The sequence below is a fragment of the Cygnus olor genome, chromosome 2 (assembly GCF_009769625.2).
Source record: "Cygnus olor isolate bCygOlo1 chromosome 2, bCygOlo1.pri.v2, whole genome shotgun sequence".
Classification (NCBI taxonomy): domain Eukaryota; kingdom Metazoa; phylum Chordata; class Aves; order Anseriformes; family Anatidae; genus Cygnus; species Cygnus olor.
The window spans coordinates 21,389,322-21,410,522 of NC_049170.1; the positions used below are offsets into that span (position 1 = coordinate 21,389,322).

General features: G+C 36.3%; 1 protein-coding gene and 1 long non-coding RNA gene across 9 annotated transcripts in view; both read right to left on the minus strand.

Annotated features, from left to right (window-relative positions):
• The window catches only part of CACNB2 (calcium voltage-gated channel auxiliary subunit beta 2), a 245,833-nt gene that overhangs the window by 172,610 nt on the left and 52,022 nt on the right, over positions 1-21,201 (minus strand). The window lies entirely within an intron of this gene.
• Positions 10,351-12,753, minus strand: LOC121064338. Its single transcript, XR_005816461.1, has 2 exons — positions 12,580-12,753; positions 10,351-10,838 (listed from the first exon to the last, which is right to left on the minus strand). It is a non-coding gene; the product is annotated as an uncharacterized LOC121064338 (long non-coding RNA).

Below are 21,201 nucleotides of genomic sequence, written 5' to 3' on the forward strand. Positions count from 1 at the left end.
TCTCCTGGTATCCAACATAAATGTCATTGTCCCACCTCAAAGACATAACTAAAGGAATAATTTTAAGATGTTATTCAGAATTATCTCCACATTTCACCATGAAAATGTTCAGTATAAGAGTTATTATTTCTGGAATTGAGTGTTTACACACAGCTATAATGTCCACATGATACACCATGCCTTTAGGAGCTGCAGATTATGCCACAGAGTATTAAATGGAACACAGCTTCCCCCATGCCCTGATTATTGACCCACAATAGGAAATTGTCAGAACAGGAACAGAAAGACTGTAAACATCTGGATGCAGGTTGTACACGTAGCTAAGCTGAAGAAAGAGCAGGAAAGCCCCAGGACACCTAAAACTGATTTAATCGTGTTAATGTGTTGTCTGCACATCACTCAACAACACCAAAACACGAACAGAAGTTGAGGATGGATATATTCCAATCAGGCCTTCAATTTTATCTCTGCACACAGGTGCAGGACTAATCTCTTTGTGCATTAGTCTAACATGGAGACCACAGAAAGGATCCATGTAAGAATACAACCATCTCCTCCTACCATAATGTTGCTCCTCCAAAGAAACAATGTGAAACCACATAACTAATTGCAGTGATCTGTCTATTTCTGACCCAAAAGCCAATCAAAGGGATTGATTATGCCCAAAATCTGCACAACTTTATAGGGTCTGGACCAGCAAGAGCTGGATTAGTCATAAAACAATTGTTAGACTTGATCATACATTTCTGAATGCCTAAAGTACAATATCCTTAACCACCCTCTAAAATAAACCAAAATCTTCTAAGCTGGATCATTCACCACTCCAACCATAGCCAACTTAAGAACTGTAAACTAATAACCCACAATAAAAGTCTGGTGTTTTTCCCCAGTGAGTCAGACGTTAATAAAAAGGGTCATATCTTAGCTCACTTTAATTTCAGTGCTTTCATCCCCAAAGAATCTTACAATATAACCTCAATTAGCCCAATGCCATGGGGACGACCAAAAAATTCAATAATAACGGGTTTGGATAATCAAGGATTCAAAAAACAGAGATAATCTTCATTGTAATTAAGTCATTTGAGAACGCGGTCATCTTTCACGTTAAGACCAAAAAGATCAAGGGCAAACTCTATTTCACTTATCCTAACCAAGACAAAGTATCATTTCTGTATACAGTTAGCAATAAATGGTGCTAAAGATACTCAGAATACCCCCAAGGCCTAGCAGCATATGCACAATAATTGTTATACAACAAGTACTACAAGTATTTTATAAGAATCACCAAGCATGTTTCTCCCCATTACCCACAAACATTCAAAAAGTGATGTTTTGAGTTCATGGAGTTTAATGTGTTTAGTCTGAGACAAAACATGAGTAGATGTCATTGTGGTTTACAAATGAGCATTCTGACGCTTTCAGATCATGAAACACACTTTGCAAACAGGCAAATATTTTATTCTGTCCAGATAATATTATTCATAATGGTTGGTGCTACTGCTAAATAAAAGTAATAAGTAGAAATGAAAGGATGGGTGATGCATCTCAAGATGTCATTATTTTCACATGGCCCAACCTCCACTGGCATGAGAACTAACAAATAAATGCTTTCAATTTATTCACATTTCAATTTCTGTTTAACAGCGGGACTAGCTATATGTCAAATAAATAGCTGTATAACAAACATCCAACTTTTGATTTTATATTGAATTGATTGTTAAAATGAACTACACATTGGATTGTGCATATTATATGTGAAATATTGTGTTGTTTATGTTCTACTCTTGGTCAAAGATCTCATTTTAATCTCCATTCTTCTGCCTGTTTTCTGCAGAACAGTATCAACTGTTGCATCAGGAAGAACAAAATATATCCAAAGTCAAATTAGCCCTGCAAAACTACTATGGCCACATTCATCTTTCCAATTGTTTACATCTCTGAAATATGATCCACAGGAGAGAAGTGTTTCCAGTAATTTTACTCTCCCCATCAATCCCCTATGCAAATCTTGATTTAGATCACACCTATTTATGACCTTGCTTGTTCTGTGGTCATTTTAAACATTTTGTATAAGAGCTTTCTATATCACAGAGAAACACACTGGGTATTTCTCCTGACAACAGAACTATTTCTCCTGATATACTGCTCTTGTGCAACGTGCTACAAGCTGCTTGTTGCAAACGCTCAGCAATTTCAATTTGCAGCTTAGCCACATCGTTTGAACCTCCTGTTTCTTATCACATCTATCTGACAACTGAATAGCAGAATAAAAAGGAATGTTAAAACATAAATGAATTACTTAGGAGATTATCACGTCAGCTGAGTATAGTTCAGACATATTTCAGCTAACAGCCAATCTTCTTCATTACTAATACTTAAGCTTTGGCACTAGCCTTCCTTGTGGAATTTATTAGAGACAGCCATTTTGCAATACAGAGCAGTCTTATCACACCAGAGTATTGAAATACCCTGTTCTGGAAAGCAAACAAACCATGCAAAGCATCAGGCCATACCTCTGCCACTGTGCTACTGCTCTTTTTCAAAAGAACTACCTCACAAGAGGATTTTTATCTTACTCATGGTCTTTTGTACATATTTTTTTTTTGTGCCAGCCTATCATTCTTTATAACTTACATTGATTTTCAGTTATCATATATGGGTAAACACAGATGACCTATTCTAATGACTCCACTTACACAGGCTATTACAAAGAAAAAATACACAATTAAACAAACAAAAAAGTCAGAAGGGTCAGACTTGTAGTCTGTTAACACTTTAGGTTATTTTGAAATAAAATTAATTCTTTGTATGAACAAGTTCTGAAAAAATAGATGACACTCATACCTGTGAAAATAATCCTTGTGTCTCTGTGCTGTAAAAACTTATTTCACAGATGCTTAGTGCACCAATTGGTCACTCAGACATACATTAAAATACCTGACTGAGACATACCACACCATCTAATATATTAGGAGTTGAACATACAGGTTAGCATCATTCTAATACAAATAAAAACTTACATAGGAAACCCGTACTCGCCGTCGGTGCACCAGCCCACAGCACTGCATGAAGAGGACAGCAGGCAACAATCAGTGTATGGTTTCACCAAGCTTCGGTCACTCCTGTCTCCTCTGAGATACTGTCCATCTCTCCTCACTTTTCAGCCCCAGGTGCAAGGAAACAGGTAGAAAAGCAGTCACCCTCCATCTCCCAAGATGTCCTTTTAAATTATCTTGAAGATGGATGAAACTTACTTTCTCTGATTAAATCAAGCTCTTCTTTTTCAGATGATTAAAAAAAAAAAAAAGGAGGCAGAAAAAAACCCCAACAACAAAAGCAGAGGCACGTCTTTATTTCCTCAGCATCCAGTTACTACAAAGCAAATTCCGAGTTCATATACATCTTTTACTACACATGGCGTAAGGTTTGTATCAACCATTCTGAACTTAGGAAAGACAGAGACGTAACAGGATCTTTATATCTCAGACTACTGCAACACACAGCTTTCCGAAGGTCTCTTGCTGCTGCTGCTGCTGCCGCTGCTGCTGTTGTTATTGCTGCTGCTGCTATTACAGCTTTCTTCCCAATGCACAGACTAGGAAAAGCATCCTTGCTTCAGTGTTACCTCTGTTCTATCTTGGGCACATCTGATTTGTTATTTATCCCTTCCCAACAGCATGAAAAAATGTCGGAGTCTAGACTTTAATTCACTCTGGATTCTCAGGACTACAGAACCACCCTCCAAGTAGTCAGATGCTTTGTCTGGCAATACGTGTTTCACATGAATTGTAGGCAGGACTGCTGAGTGGCCTTACTACCTGACTCACATCAGAGGCACAGGCTCTTCTGCTGATACAAAAAGAACTTGAGAGAAGATCAAAACTCAGAATATATGCTTATACACTGTGATTAACAACCACCCCCACCACCACTTTTTTTTTTTCCTAAAACACTAACAGAGATAATTAAATACTTGGATAATTGAGATAAAGTTTTTGAAAATATAAAAATCATGAAAAATTATTATCCTTAAAGCAATAAGGGCACACATCTGAAATCAGGTCAGATTCAATTAACCTGTTTATGATCACAGGTCATCATTTAGGCAGGCATCACTCTTCTTCTGGGAGTGACTGAATATTCCAGTACTGAAAAGGCTTAATAGCTATATTATATCTTAAAATTAAATCTTTCAGTACTTTATGGCAGTGGTCTAAGAGTCTCAAACATCTCCAGAACTGTACATCTCCGGTCAGATGAATACATGATTCACTTTTTTTTTTTTTTTTTAAACACTGACACAAACTTAACTCTTTCACCACTGACACTTGGCTGGAAAATAGGATATACAATATGCTCAACATAATTAAAAAGAGGACCAGTAATATTACTTTTTAAAGGTATATATTTTTCATTTGGATTTCATGACTGAATTTGTTATTAAAATCTACAATGGAAAAATTACATATAATATGTGATATTTCTATCCCACTTTTATGTTGGCTGTGTCATGATGGCCAAGGAAAGAGTTAAGCATCTTCAAAAGAGTAAAGGAAAAGAAGGTTGTGCCTCTCAGAGATTAGTTTGGCTCCCCAGCTTGATAGTGAAGATGCCAAGAATGTTATCTGTACGTAGGTAAAATGGTATCAGGAACCTAAGCTAGCTGAACAGTCAGGAGTCTTCTTCCAGCTGAAGATAACGAAGATATGCCCACATGAGAAAGAAGTCCTCTGACTCAGTGCTGAAATCAAGTAACTAAAAAAGTTAACTTTTACAAGCCAAAAAAACCGGCCACAACTTGATTTACTCAATTAACACCTGCCAATGTCAAGTACCTTTTTCAAGTACTATGTCCCTCTCTGAATTAAAAATAAATAAATAAATCAGTAAGTGTTAAGTATCCATGCATTTGGGGGGATACAAATGCATATTTAGCATATTTTGGCTCTTTTTTTTTCCAGACCATCTAACAACCAGCAGCTCCCAAGTACACCAGTGGGTTGACTGGCCTCTCTAAGCCCAATGTAATTTTGATGTAAAGCTACAATTGTTAGGGAAGATGTATGGCTACTAACTCATCTCAGCTGGACATGCAGATGCTCACAGGATCTTAAAAAGTATATAAGCAGACTAATATAATTAAAACCAGGAAATTGTGGATGTAGGGACCTCATCTATACACCCAAACCTAAGCTTTATTTTACATCCTAACAAGCAGTCAGATAGGCAATGAGTTATTTTTAGCAAGATAACAGAAGTTGGTAGTTCACAAAGACACATAAGGAAGTATTCTCATAACCATTTCATAGTCCAAAAGCCATTTATCAGTCCAACAAACAATGCAGACTATGCAACTCTTCAGATCAGGACAGCTTAGAGTGATTTTAAAAGCCATTAGCAATAATATAGCAATACTGACAAATAGTGGGAAGAAAAAGGCATTTGGAAGTCAAGACATACTGAACATTACCATAAAAAAGAATCACTTGTTCAAAGCAACTAATCTAAAGCTAGATAGAATAATATAACAGTTGTATATATACACATAACAATCAGTTCTCTATATTTTATTTATCATTTTCTTCCCTTATGAGAGATCCATACAAAAATTAATAACAGTATGAAAACCGCAGTTCACTTATATACTATACACTTTATTTTTATTTTTTTTTAAGTGAAATTTATTTGGAAATTATCAATAATAATACAGGTTTCGCATATATGTTTCTTGTATTGTTAAGGCAAAGAATATGAAAAAGCAGAAATTATTTTAGAAGTTTCAATTGCTTCTGAAGCAGATAAATGCATCTATGTTTCTAACTCTTCCTAAAATTCATCATGACTATCTGGAGAATCCAGAAGCATCCCTTAAAAAAGCAGTATCACAACTCTTACTCAAATTACTGTGCATCTATTCTCAGAATAAAATACTACATAATCCAATCATAAAATCTCTACTTTCAACATAAGAAAATCATTTGGTTGCCCCTCTGTCCCCTTCTTCTCCCAAATGATTAGAATACTTTGTCATGGCGATACTTCAGATGATAACCAAAAACATTTTTTTTTCAACATGAATCTAAGTTGCCTTTTATGGAGGGGTGGGAGAGGGAGGAATATTTGGGGAATAGAAGGAACATAAGCATGTCCAAGTCAAATTTATCTGTAATTAAAACCCAATAAAATTTTATGTTCTGCAAATATGATTTTGTTTACAGTTCCCATAAGACAATGCAGTGAATACAGAAGCATACCATATACATTATCTGTTAAATTTACTTCAACACACACATACACACTGGATTTTACTTTCTTCTGTAGCTGATAGTCTTCCCCTTTCTCATTACCACATCTGTGACTTTAAAATAGTGTTTATTGCATGATGTGTTTATTTAATGATGACAAGTCAGGCAGCAATTTTTATCACTTTCCTTCTTATACTTTCTGGGTGAGCTTAGTCCTTAGGCAAACTGCAACAATCTAATCTTATGATTCTTGGCAAGTCTGCAACCAAAATAATAATAATAATCTTAACTTCTTAACTTTGTCTAAAAATCAAAAACAAAACACGCACAAAAAAAAAACAAACAAAAAAAACAATACTTCCACACTACCTTAACTTGTAGATGTAAGAATACATCTAATCCCAGCATAACTAAAAATTGGGAAACACCACTAAAATACAAAATACTACCAAGCTAGTGAAAGATATTTTTTCCATTCTCTAACATTGAAAATGATAGCTCTATGAACAAATCAAACCTTCTAATTTTGGATTTCTTGTGATATGTGTTTTTAAATAAACTTTTAGTTAGCTATTATCATTAAGACAATACAAATGTTAATATTCTCAGTGAATAATTTTGGCTTTACACGGAGGTCAAAGAGATAGCACCTCCAAAAAAGCAGGTTAGCAGATAATAAAAAAAAAAAATATTCAAAAGGCTGGTACAGACATTTGGGGAGCAGGAAGAAACAGTAACACAATGATGTTAAATATAACAACTTGTACATTAAAAAGAAGGAAATTTAGAACTGTTTTAAACTAATCCATGAGGCTGATTTTCAAATATCTAGGGAAGGCTTCTCCAACATATTGAAGCAGCATGAAGGAAAGGACAAATGTTTTTAACTGAAATTAAATGAACATGCTGGCATGAAAGGTTGAGTAGGAACGAACCCTTAGAGGGTAAACGAGTGATACAGCTATTTGCATTCTCAAGTGCTAAATTTTGCATGCGATATAAACTGAAAGGTGGGAAAAGAAAAAGACTGTCAGAAAATTGTTATCATTTACTTTGATTGGCTTCCTCAGCTAACCAGCACTATCTGGATAAGGCCTCTGCCAGCTCGTGGTCAATCAAAGCTCCTGCCAGACTTTCCATAATCTGATCAAGTGACTGCCTAGAGCTAATGAGATGGATCTGAAGTGTTCAGTGCCAGCAACTGCAAGCTGCCCCAACTACCTCAAATGGCATCACATCAATTCCAATGAGAGCAGTGACAGAATACTTTTTCCGAGTTAAAAAAAAAAAGTTGACAAGTCACAGAAAAATGACTGTCTGCCCTCCTGCTACCTTTAGGATCCTTTATTCAAAAGTTTCATTAGATTATTATTTCGATTTATCCATAGCATCACAGAATGGTGGAGGTAGGAAGGCACTGTTGGAAATCATCAAGTCCAACCCACTGGTCAGAGCAGGCTCAGCTACAGCAGGTAGCTAGTGGCCATGTCCAGTTGGGTTTTGAGTATATCCAAGGACAGAAATTTGCACACCTTCTTCTCGGAAACCTGTTGCAGTGCTTGCCCACCATCACAATAAAAATATTTTTCTTACATTTAATTGGGATTGCCTGTATTTCAGTTTATGCCTGTTGCCTCTTGTCCTGTCCCTGGACACCACTGGGAGGAGTCTTGTTCCATCTTGTTTACTTCTCTATTTCTTTCCTTCAGGTATTCATACACCTGGATGAGATCCACGTGAGCCTTCTCTTTCTCAAGTCTGAACAGTCCTAGCTCTCAGCCTGTCCTCATATGACACATGCTTCAAGCTCTTAATCAAATCTGTGGTCCTTGGCTATACTTGCTGCAGTAGGTCCATATCTCTCTTATCCTGGGGAGCCCAGCACTGGACCAAGCACTCCAGATGTGTCTCGCCCTGCGCCAACTAGAATGGAGGTAATCACCCCCCTTGACCTGCTGGCACTGCTCTTCCTAACACAATCCAGGAGACTGTTGGCATTTGCTGCAAGGACATACCGCTGCCTCATGTTCACTTAGAGTCCACCAGCACCCCCAGTACCTTTTCTGCAAAGCTGCTTGCCATCTGGTCAGCCCCAGACTGCACTGGTGCATGGGGTTATTGTTTCCCAGATGCAGGATTTTGTTGAACTTCATGAGGTTCCTGTCAGGTTCTCCAGGTTGTCAAGGTTCCTCTGGATGGCAGCACAACCCTCTGGCGTTATCAGCCACTCCTCCCAAATTTGTAGTATCTGTGAAATTGCAGAGGGTACACTCTGCCCCATCATCCATACCACCGATGAAAAGATAAAACTGTACTAGCCCCAGGATCAACTCCTAAGGCACAGCACCGCCCTCCAGCTGGGCTGGACTTCTTGATGCTGATCACAACCCTCTGAGGCTGACAGTTCACCATGCCCTTATTTAGTCCATCATTTTGTCTCTGAGGATGACCTGGAAACAGTCTTGAAAACTTTGCCAACGACGAGATAAACAACATCCACTGTGTGTCCTTGTCCTTGACAAGGACATCCCTTGTCCTCTGAGCCAATCATCTCCTTTTAAAAGCTGTAAAGTTGGTCCAGCCTCATATGCCCTTCATAAATCTACGCTGACTACTCCCAGTCACCTCCTCGTCCTTCACATGCTTGGTAATGGTTACCAAAAGGATTTGCTCCATCATCTTCACAGGCATGGAAGTGAGGCTAGACAGCCTGTAGCTCCCCAGATCCTACTTTTTGTCCCTCCTGGACACTGTGGTTAAATTTGCTTTCCCCAGTCTTCAGATACCTTGCTCAATCCCCATGACACTCCAGAGATTGTGAGCTGTTTTTCTAGGACCTCAGCTTAGTGGTACAGATACTCAGAAAGGCCTCTCTCCCTAAAATTTATACACACAAATATTTAGGTCTGATTTTCTCAGTTGCATCATAACAACTTCAAGTACTTGAAAGCATTCTTAAATTCACATCAAAATGTTTAATTTGCTTCTAACTGTAATCATTCTTATAAACCTTTTCAGATCCATTAGATAGTTCATCAGAGTCAGCATTTATGAAATAATATATTATTTTTAGCTAAAGATTTTTGGCTTATTTGCCAGTTGTTAAATGGATGAATTTACTCAGTACCATTTAACATTCTTTCCATGTAGCACTTCAGAGAAACTCATTTGGAGATATTTTAAGTCAGTCAGCTATATATAAATAAAGCATTTTAAGCATCCACGCAAAACTGTATGATGGGTCTATGGTGACAGAGAAATTGTGACAAAAACATCTAACATTTTGGCAGAATAAGATGTTTCTGAACCCCTTGATTTTGTCTATGTTTTATGAGTTGTAGAGAAAGACATGCAGGCCCTCCCCTTCAAAAATCAAAAAAAGACAAAACAAAACCTTTTGCCTACAAAATTGGAGCTATAAACCTTGTATAAGATTCTCAAAAATAGGCCAAGAGTCATATTTTTACAAAGTGATACAAATTATGCAATATATTGCACACACAAAAAGATTAGTATGAAAAATAGGGTTCTTGGAAACTGCTGAAAATAACCTTAATAATGACATCTCTCCAGTGGTGTCATCTTTCTCTATGGGATGTATTATTGATCACGTACTGGACTGTCTCAAGGCTTTCCGAGAATCTACTTTTGTTGATGTTCAGAAACTCTCCCACCGCTTGGAAAAGCACAATGCCATTCTCTCAACTATTTATTTAATGGTATTCCAAATGGATAACCTCTACTGCATCATGCATATATGATCTGTATCATCCAGGAAAAATCTAAGCAACTAAATTTAATTAAAAAAAAAATATATACAATACTAGTTCGAGGCTTCTGTATTCAGTTAACATTCTTAAATAACAGTTTACTGATTTAATCATTGACAATGAGCTTTTGCCAGCTATGGCTCCCACCTTCCTGTCTTCCACCAGAAATGAATGTTGTTGACTTTCTATTAATGTTATAAACGTCCTCTTCTCTGCCAGCCCTTCTCTGGAAAAGAATATTAGCACTAAGGAGTCTTCATTTTCATTAAAAGGGTTTCATGTTGTCTGGCTTTACTTCAGAGCTTTACTGCTCTTTTCTTTTTTTTTATTTTTTATATAGCTGCTGAAGCTGCAGACAACTATTTCTCAATATACACTGAGTGTACTAAATGTACAAAGCACATTTAGATTGAAATCTTTTAATTTAGTGATCACTATGCTATTTTTGGTAGTTAGCATGTATTAATTAGCAATATTTAAAACCTTCGTGCTTATATCTTGTATTCATACATCATTGCTGAAAAACAATTTTCAAATTATCTTTTAATAAGGCAATCAAATTATCTTTTAATAATGCAGTCCTTCATTGTTATCATATTTGATTCTGAAAGAAGCAATACATAAAATTCTTATTGTGCCTGTTAATCTAGAGTTAACACAAACTGAAATTTTTGCAAAAGAAATTTTTGCAAGATCATTTTGCAACATGTTAAAAGGTCTCCAAGATAGTGGTAGCTTGACAGCTTCATACAGACCAGGATAGTGTTCATTTTAGGCAAATTCCTCATGATCTATCTATAGGTGCAGTTGTCCTCATATAGATCTGTCAACAAATTGTAATCAGCATGTCATAGTTTTAATTTTCTAGATCAGTAACAAAGTAAAAAAAGTTAAAATACTTTTTATGACAGCAAGCATAAACTTCTGGATTTTGCTACCACTGGCAGTACTAAGAACACTACCAGGGGAAAAGGAGACTGGACAAATTCAAGTAGAACAGATCCATAAACTGATACAAATGCAAATAGTTAGGGATCTACCATCTAACAAAACACAACAGTTGTGAATGTAGTCATAGGACAACGGACCTCATAAAGCCAACAGCCTTTCTCATATCCTAACTAGTGCTCTCACATGCTAAATCTCTTCATTACCCCAGTTCTCACCAGACTGCTTTCTCTTGTGATCCTCTACCTGTATTCATCATCTTCTGTATTGTCAGCCTGCTTTTCAGATTTTCCTGTCTGACAGATATTTGAACACACCACATTTCTATGCAGTATCCTCTCTTCTTTCCTTCAATTTGTGTACAATCCCACTGTTTCCACTGAGAACTCTAATTCTCAGGCAAGTTCTGCCAGGAGTTCAGATCATACTATGCATATACAGATGTTATCAGAAATCTCATTAACAACACACATTTGGCAGCTTCTACATGTAGTCATCTTTGTTTTCTCCTTCATTGTTAAGGTCATCTTGAATGGCATCTCGGAGACTAACAATCTCTCCTTAATCTTCAACTCAGAAATCAAGGACTCGCTTCTTTCTCATTAAAAAGAAATTCTGTATGACCTCCCCCCTTTTTTCTGTTGCTATGTTTACTCATTCCTCTAGTTTAGGGATTTATTGAACGTTTCCCAGCAGTTACATAATTTAATAAATTGAACCTGATAATTTGAATATTATTATGACAACATTAGCAAGATGACTATGCTATTTTAGTTTCTTTTTATGTGGAGAATGCTCTCTAGGCCATATTTTGATCAAGATGTGTGATGGCCTTTTCCGTAAATTTTTATCTCACGTTTCTTAGGGAACAAAGCTTTATGTGATTGCTTGATCTTTCTTTTCACCTAGCAGATCCTCCTCCCTTTCACTATCTCATCAGTTTCTGCATGCCATTCAATTTCAAATTGGTTTCAAAAGTGGAAATTTCAAGATGGATAAAATAAGAAACACTGAAAACCCTGTTAATTACCAAATTATTGAGAAAAAGCTTAAATTATAAACAAACATCACACGCTGTGCCAAGGCAATTAAACTGTGTCATGCCTATATGTTTGGCCAATCATCATGCATATAAATTTGATCAGTAACAGAGCTTACTGTCCCTTGCCTAGAAAGGATTATCGTTATAAGGATAAATAAAAGAAAAAAAAGTACTTATATCAAAAGGAAATCAAGCTTCTGTAACTCTTCTGCTAAGAGAACAAGAACTTTTTTTTTTTTTTTTTTTTTGCTTTGGAACCTCAAAGAGATTGAAAGGAGATAACCCATATATAAAAAACAGCTTCCTGCAAGCATGGTCATAACATTTTCCAATATTAAATATCTCTGTTAATTTAAAATGCCCATATTATGGCATAAAGATGCCTTTTTCTTGTTGAAAGAATTGTTTTCCCCTCAACGTTTCATTTATAATTTAGAGAAAATGTATTAAACAAAGCCAACTGCAAACATTTGATGAAAAAAGGATTATGCTTATATATATATATATATATATATATATATATAAAGAAATAAAATAAAAAATATTATATTAAATTTACAAATTGGATAGCTACCTTGACAGTAGCTTGGTGTGGCCCAGAGATGAGATGGCAGCTGGACCAGTGCCCAAAGGTTTTAGGGTTCATCAGTGCCCCACCATTTCTTGTCTACTGCAGTTGCTCACAGCATGTACGCCACCACAGGATACTAGGATGCTGAGAAAACAGCTGTTGCAGAGTTTCTATCTTAATTGTAATTTCTATCTTCATAGAAATAAGGGTACAACAACATACAAAAGTGCAATTTAGGGCTCTAGTAATTTATCGTTCTTTGATCTGGTTCTACATCAGAACTAGGAGCACACTGAAGGGGAGAATAAAAAAACAATATTTATAGTCTTTATTCCTCCATTCATGGATGTACCAGCCTGCAAGGGTATCTTTAAAGCATACTGAAGCAAAAGCTTTACTGACACAGGTTTTTCCTTTCTCCACTTTTTAGGGGCTGTCTCTGAAAAAGGATGATTTATTTTACATATCCTTCAAGGGTATTAGAGGAAAAACATTCTGTAGTAGATATAAAAGTAGACTTAAAATTGTCTTTTTCATGTGGGGTTTTAACAGGGTTCAGAATTTTTATTTTGATACTATTATGAGAAGTCTCCTTCCTTAAAAAAAAAAAAACACCCACATAAATTGTATAGTATTAAACTTCTCTATACTTGCAGTCACTCATTTACTAAACTTTTAAAAATATTAGAAAATAAAGCGTTGATTTTCATAGAAATATTTTGAGCTGTTTCAGATGCATCAGAAAGTTATGCAAACACACAAGTGACAGAAAATTCAATGCAAAGGAAAAAATATAGCAGTGCCGTGCTATATAACTTTTTTTTTTTTAATCGAAGAAATAGAAGTAATGTTCTGTTTAATTACAGCCACTAGGTGGCAAAGTTGGCCAAAGAACAATTACCAGCAACTATGCAACTTGAAACTAGACTTTGCATCTTTATAGTTGAATACAAAGAGTGAATCAAAAAAAATGCCCCAGAAAGTAAAACCTGTGTGAAATAATAAAAAGTCAACAATCATAAACTTATTTTTATGAGATTATCTGTAAATATTATTTAACTACTTCATTTATCTCCAAAAAAGTCTCAAAATACTGAAAGCAAAATGTTTTTAGCTAATGTTTTTGAAACACACGGAAAAATTACTGCACTAGGAAACAATGAAAATATTGAATAAAAAAATTATGTTTAGAAAAGAATACCTATGAACACATGCTATCTTGTGTCTTGACATCAGGCATGACAATTCTCTTTTAATGCTATCTTTTGATGGTAGAGGACATAGCACCCCTTATGTTTCTCAAGGAGAAACATAAGCATGCTTTTCTTCCTTTCAAATCAGCACAATCAAACACTCCATATGATTAAATTCTAGCAAATATTTTAGAAAGACAGACAGTTTCTTAACCATTTCTTGCAGTTCTTCATTTTCTTTAACCTTTTCTTGATAGTTCTTATTTTTTCTCCTGTATTTCTGCACTTCTGTTTGTTGACTCATGCTTCAACTTAAATTCCAAAAATACAGGTAATAGCGACATGAAATACACTGATGATAAACTCACTGCTTCATAAACTCACTGCAAATATACTGTAGAGCAAACCCCATCTGAATCGCAGGAACATGTGAAAGAAAAGTTTTCTAGTCCCTCATTCGCCATAGAAGCAATCACTTTCCAAATACCTGCTCTCAATATTATAATATATACTCTCACTTCCAAGAAATTCATGGGCCAGGAGCAAGAAGTGCCCAAGCAGTATCCTGAGGATCAAGAGGACCCTGACTTTTTTTTTTTTTTTTTTTTTTTTTTTGACAAATTTGGCTAGCTCCAAGGCAGAAGTATGGTGAACAACAGTACTAAACAATTTACCCACTCATAAAATGGTAATCTTACTAGGCTTACTGTGTGTTTGCGTGCCAACAGTATGTCAAGTGCAAACCACATCCTCTTCTTGTTCCCAGCTCAAAAGTCTTTAATAGCCACTGGGGCTACAGCATCACTGCATCAAGGGACCAGGAGACTAGAGAGAAGAGGGAGTGTGAGCAAAGGGGAGCCAACTACTGCAGATATTAGGTGCTAGGCAGTATTAATTGTACTCTTTACAGTAAAGTGGAAAAAACTAATGCTAATGCTGAGTATTGACACTATTTAGTTGTTTTCTTTTTTTTTTCCCTCTAAGTGAAAGTCAATAAAAACCATCCCACTCAGAATGAGGAGGAAAGAAAACAGAATAAACCAGACTGAGAACGAGTCATTCCAAAGCAATTTGCACTGCCCAGTTGGAAAGTTACCAACTACACGCAGTAGATGTGGAATGTATTTTTGCCCAGTAGCATCCACTCCCATTCCTAGATCTGTGTCACTTAACATGTCAGTAAACTGCTGATTGCAGTGACGTATCTATAAAATCTATGAGCTTCTGTGTCACAGGAGAGGTTAAAATAAACAGACAGAACCACATTGGCATTGAGTCCTACCTTAACCCTAGCTCAAACTGTAAAGTTTTTAACCGAAACTGCTGCAGCTCTCTTACCACATCTTGCAGCTTCCAGAGGGTACTGCAGGAGGGTGACCCAGAGGAACAAAAGACACACCGCCTACTAAGCACATTTAGAAAGTCCAGTTTCTAGAGCAGACAAAAAGACAGATACTCTCTCATCTAGCTCACCACACATTTCCAACAGGGTGGAATCTTGCAAGTCTTCTTTACTACAAAAACACATCCACATCAAGAGAGGTAGAGTCACACCACGGTGAGTCTAGCCAAGGGCCATTAAGGTGAAGAAGGGCATTTGACGTGCAAGGAGAGACAGAGAGGTGGGACTGTTTGGACTGGAAAAGAGAAGGCTCAGGGGATCTGATCCGGGTGTATAAATACCTGATGTATAAATACCTGGTGTATAAATATCCGGGTGTATAAATACTCCTTTTACAGTAGTTACAGTATCTTCCAAAGCCTACTTCAAGTATTCCCTGCATGATTAAAAAACTTGCTGGACTCTTAAAAAAAATAGCTGTCTAAAGTATTTCTACAGAATTTTCTTTAACTGTTAGGCAAACTATAACATAAGGAAGTGACAAGTTCAAATGCAGCATAAAACACATTTCTTAAGAGGTTCAGACTACTCAGTGAACATCATATTTCTTTCTTCCTAAACTAGAAAACTTTTTTTTTAAAATATATAAATATATATCACTGCTTGTATAAAACACACTTTTCCTTAAAAAAAACAATAAACAATCTAGTAAGGTAAAAGTAGTCAGTGGAGTTTCTGCACATAATGAAGATTATTTTATTATTTGCTGACAAAAGTCAAGTTTCTAACCAAACAGAAATAAGAAAATAATAGACTTCTAGCCCAGTGTCCTAAAGAAATAAAACATATTTCACCATTCATGACTATCTGACTCCTTCCATCATTAAGTACCGGGCTCATTTGCCAGTTTTGGTAGTGGTTGACTGAAGAAGAGAATGTCAATAAAATTAATTTCTTACAGATTTGCTTAAATAAGTAGCCAAGTAAAAAGAAACTATAAATTCTGTAGGAAACATTGAGGGATGAACACACCCATCATTAAAACAAGTCACAAAGAGCCTCAATGTTGAGACAAAAGTCCTTAGAAACTAGAGGCTAAGTGGATAACAATACTTTTTAATAAAAAAAATAAATCCTGCATTATTATTAAAATTTTGGCATCCTTCAGAACATTAAAGTCTTCTCCAACCTGACACAAGACCCAAAAAGGATGCCCGCGTCACTTGAGGGTGTCACAATGACTGTGCTGAGCGTGCTCAGCTGGAGTTGACAGTGGTCCCACAGTCCATGGGGACCCTGCCACAGCCTCTAGTGGCTGAAAGTTTTGAGTGAAGAAAAAAGAAATGGGGAAAGAGAGAGATACCCTGCTGCCGGTGACCTCTGATGAACTTCACTGAAAGTGATAACTGGTTGAAAAGTAGGAGAAAGAAAAGAGGCAGCACTTGGTGAATAGCAACATGCAGCAGCAAAGTTTGGAGTAGCTTCATGGAAGGCAACCCAGATGGAAACATTTTGTTTGTTTGTTTGTTTAAGACTTTCAAATATTTCTCTCCATTTTATTTGGACTCTTCCAAACCAACTCAAACCAAGCACCTTGGAGCTCTTTAGTGTCCAAAAAAGGCTGCATCATGTGAATGAACAACAATTTCCAGATGGCACGTCTCGTGAACTCGAATAAGACATCCCTGGGGTATTAAGTAATGAAATTTCTACTTCCTGCAGCTACTTGTTGCCTGGACAAATTCAGATGGTACCAAAGCATTTCACTTGAAAACATTTTAAACTTTGCAGCCCCACTTTGCTTTAAACCTGATGTGGTGTCAGAAAGTTTTTGCCTCCTAAAACAGACTGTGCACAATATTACTTCTGACTGAGTAATCCTGGCTTCCATGTTTGGATGTTATATTCTTTTGATAACAGAGAAATCAGAAATTCAAACGGACAGGAATAAAGGATCAGCAGGAGCACAGAGAGTGCAGATTTCATACGTATGTAATAAATGTATGATAACTAATACAGCACACTATTTTGAAACACAGCATGCTGCAGCTATGACATTTATTCTCCTAGATGTATAATTAGGTCAAATTGTGTTATTAGTTGCAAATAAATGTATGATATAGGAAACAAACTGTAGTGCCTATGAGTTGCTAATACCTTTGCATTCCCTTGTAGATACCACTTTGAGTCCTGAAACTCAGATAACAGTAGACATGAAACGATAACTAAAATAACAGAAAAACAGCAACTCCATTCTAAGAAAGAATAAGAATGAAAAACTAAAAGGATTACACACATTTAAAGGTATGCTCCAATAAAATAATCTCCGTACAGTCACAGATGAAGAAGGTAAATTGGGTTCCAATAAAGAAAAATCAGATTGTATACATTGACACGAACAGGACCCCAAATCTTTCATTTCATCTTTAATGAAATGTTTAGTTTCTGTATTCTTAAATCACTGAATGTATACATTTTTAGTTCCACTTCACCTACTTAAGCAATTTGTATCGTAGCTTAACTTTCTGCAGGACCATGTTGGGTGCTGGCCCCATGCTTCCCCACTGCCCGCTGCCTCCTTCACAGAGAAGGCTGGGAATCTCCCCTGGCCTTGCTTGCAGAAAAACAAACATACGAACCTTCCTGCATGCTCCAGCAGTCTGGCCTGGCTGGGAAGCAGCCACCAGTGTTACCAGAGAGCTGGGGACAGGAGCTGTCTCCCCCTGACCATGCACAGCCTGGCCTAGTCCTAGGCTCTGTAGCGCAGCCTAAAAGAACGTCTCTGGACCTGAAATCTGCTCCCAGCAGCTGCCCTGATGGCCCAGTTTGCTCAGTTTAAATTATCCCTGCAGAACCTGGAGAAGGCCTGGGGAGGCCCCAGAATGTCTAATGTCATTCCTATTCAACACCACTAAGTTTGGTCTTAAATAGCTAAAAAAAGTTGCAAAGTGAGTACATCATACGCTTTCACACTGCTAGAGAATACATGAGTGCTGGGAATGCAGAGCTGGTATTCCAATTTACAGCTTCATAAAAGTCAAAAGAGAACACATCTTTATGCAAAAAGTTGTTCCGTTATCCCTTCCAGTCTCTCACCTACTCTTCACAATGCATAAAAATCCTAACTGTTTTTATTTCAGGAGTGTTTTATCTTTATTTAAGGATGATCTCTTCTATAAGAGTAGGCTATAGCTCTTTTTAAAAGCAATACAGCATTCACTTTCCTTCATCACAGTTTTAACAGGTCACTACAAGTAGTTACATTAATCTTGCTTTCTCCCATCCTGTGACATAATTCATTCCTTTTAGGACACTCTGTTACAAGAGAGACAATTGCTGCCAGGACACAGGAAAATCTGTACATCTTACGCTTAGCCAGAGTCTCCAGTTTGTCCATAACATGCCACTGCAACCGAACAAGCTAATGAGATTATTTTTGAGTAATCAGATATATTAAAAAAAATAATAATATCCAGAAAGGGAATTATTAAAATATTTTAAAATTTAAATCTTTTTAACTTAAATCTTTTTATACCAGCAACTGAAACTGGTTCTGCATTTACAACTATTTCTCCTTCAAAATGCACCTGTTGTTCCAAAATGGAACCCTAATAATCAACATAAAAACTGTCATGTTTTACACAACTACCTGTTATATGGAGCAAACGCAGAAAAAACTGAACAAAAGCAAAGTTATAGGCTAAAATCTATACATTAATATACTGCCTGATCTTCAGACAAGTGGGGTAAACAGCAGATGAGAAGAAAGAACCCAGCACATCTTTCACATTTTGAACTGCACGACAACTTTGTAAGGTAGGTGAAAGAGGGTGTGTCTTGTACACCAGGCTGTCTCTTCCCTCAGCAAAATTAAAGGCATAAGTGGCAAACAGGTCCACCCTGCTCATGAAAAGAAAAGACATTTCTCAACACAGTCCTATGTCTTAGAATAACCAAGAACAGTCATAGCAGTAAGTGACTCATCGAGATGGGTAGATGGTACAGCATTCACAGATGTCATGTTGTTGGCATTGCATTAATCCATAGGATAGCAACCTTCCAGCACCAGAGCAACTTTCAATCTCAATGACAGGCTTATCTTTTCAGTACCCAGCTACTTTGACAAATAATAGAGAAAACAAATCCACAATTACAATTCAAATCCTGAAGCTCCTTTTTTTTTTGATGTCGTTTTTTTGTTTGTTTTTTCATTTCCCCTTCAGATGGCATGTTTTGTTTTGTTTTTCCACCAAGGGAAATGACAGCTGTAGCAATTGGCTACATTCACAATATAGGAAATCTTTTTATACAGCTACTGCCAAACATATAATAGGCACAGAACGATTTCAACACTGAACAAAAGAGGAGACAGTTTTCTCCTGAATGAAGAAATTGTCAAACATGTTTATGGATTACTATTAGAATTTATATTGTGCTCTGTCACATTGTGTAGATTTGATCATCACTAGGAGCCTCAATAGTACATTTATTATTTATTTAAATCTTTTGAAGTAAATTGTGCTTCCTACAAATCTCTTTCATAAGTTATTCTACCTGCTATATCTCACAAACAAATTGTAAAAGCTGAGCAGCAGTAGGGATGATAAAGTTAGCCTAAAGTGTCTCCTGAAGGAAACAGATAAAGACAATTTTTACTTTGTCTTTTTTTTTTTTCCTAAGTTTTATGTATATTTTTCCATTTTATTTCCTTAAACACCATCTTAGTTTTATCTTGTCAGCTTTTATAGAATCATTGAGGTTAGAAAAGACCAAGTCCAACCATAAATACTTCACAGAACTCAAACAGAGCAAAGCATGGGTTCCAAAGAGATTACCATACAATTTTTAAAAGTATCATAAAGAGAAAATAAAAGCATGAGGACACAGGAAAGACACTCATCAAACCAATACAAACTCTAGTGCTAATAATACATAAAACACTTCGGTTGACAAACCAATACAATGAATGTTTACTTAATATTCACAGCATGTTGAGTCATTAAAGTCAATTCCACACAGAAAAAAAAAAAAAAAGATGGATTTAAATCTACAGCCATTCTCAGCAAAGAAGCAACAAACAGCATGATCACAGAAGAAACGTCTTTCCATTTTGTCTCAACTCTTTAACTGAGGTAAACTTCATTTCTGGAAATATAAGAACCACGCCATGACTGTTTTTCTACTGAGACAAGTGTTAGAAAAACTACCTCTTTGGTAAACCATAAAGCACTATTGCATCGAGTATAAAACATCTCTTGAAAAGAAAAAAAAATATATATTCCTGGTAATATATTGCCTACAGTAAAACTGACATAAACCCCATAAAACACACAGGCATGATTTTGTGGTTTTGCTCTCAATGTGCTATTTGGAATCTAAACATCTTTTAAGATAAATAAATAATTTAATAAATAAATAAGTATATGCACACAGCCTATTTCCACACTAACTTGCAACTGGACAATAAGCCTCTCTCCCTGAAATGGCACAAATAAGCTTCTCTTGCTCCTTATCTCACGTGGCACTCCTCCATCTCCTTCATATCCTGCACTTCTACAACCTCATGGAAACATTCCTTTGCCCTTTTTTTTTGTTTGTTTGTTTGTTTTAAAAACAAACAAGTACATCTCACCACAAGCAAGAGGTGTCATGGTCTCTCTTTTGCTGAAGATAGATTAAGATAGAAATGGACAGACCTACCTGAAGGTGTAAAGGAAATCAGTGTAGGAAGTAGTCTTGCACATAAACTACAATGTAACTTGGTAATAAGTTGTGACTTCTGATGGTTGCTTTGATGTAATATATTACAAAATAATAAAAAAAAAAAAATCAAGTTTTAAGAAAAATCTCCGGATTACATTTTATGATACCAGATACCTCATTGGAACTTCCTTCTAAATAAAATAAAACAAAAATTAAAAAAATAAAAGGTAAAATTGAGACTGCTATGCTGTAACTTTTATATCCAGCATTTCTTTGAGAGAACCAACGCCAGGCGAACAGTCCAGCACAGGAAGTAAAAAAAAAAAAAAGAAAAAAATTCTGTCCCTATGCGTTCATCTGCCTACCTGCCTTCGGTACCATTCATAC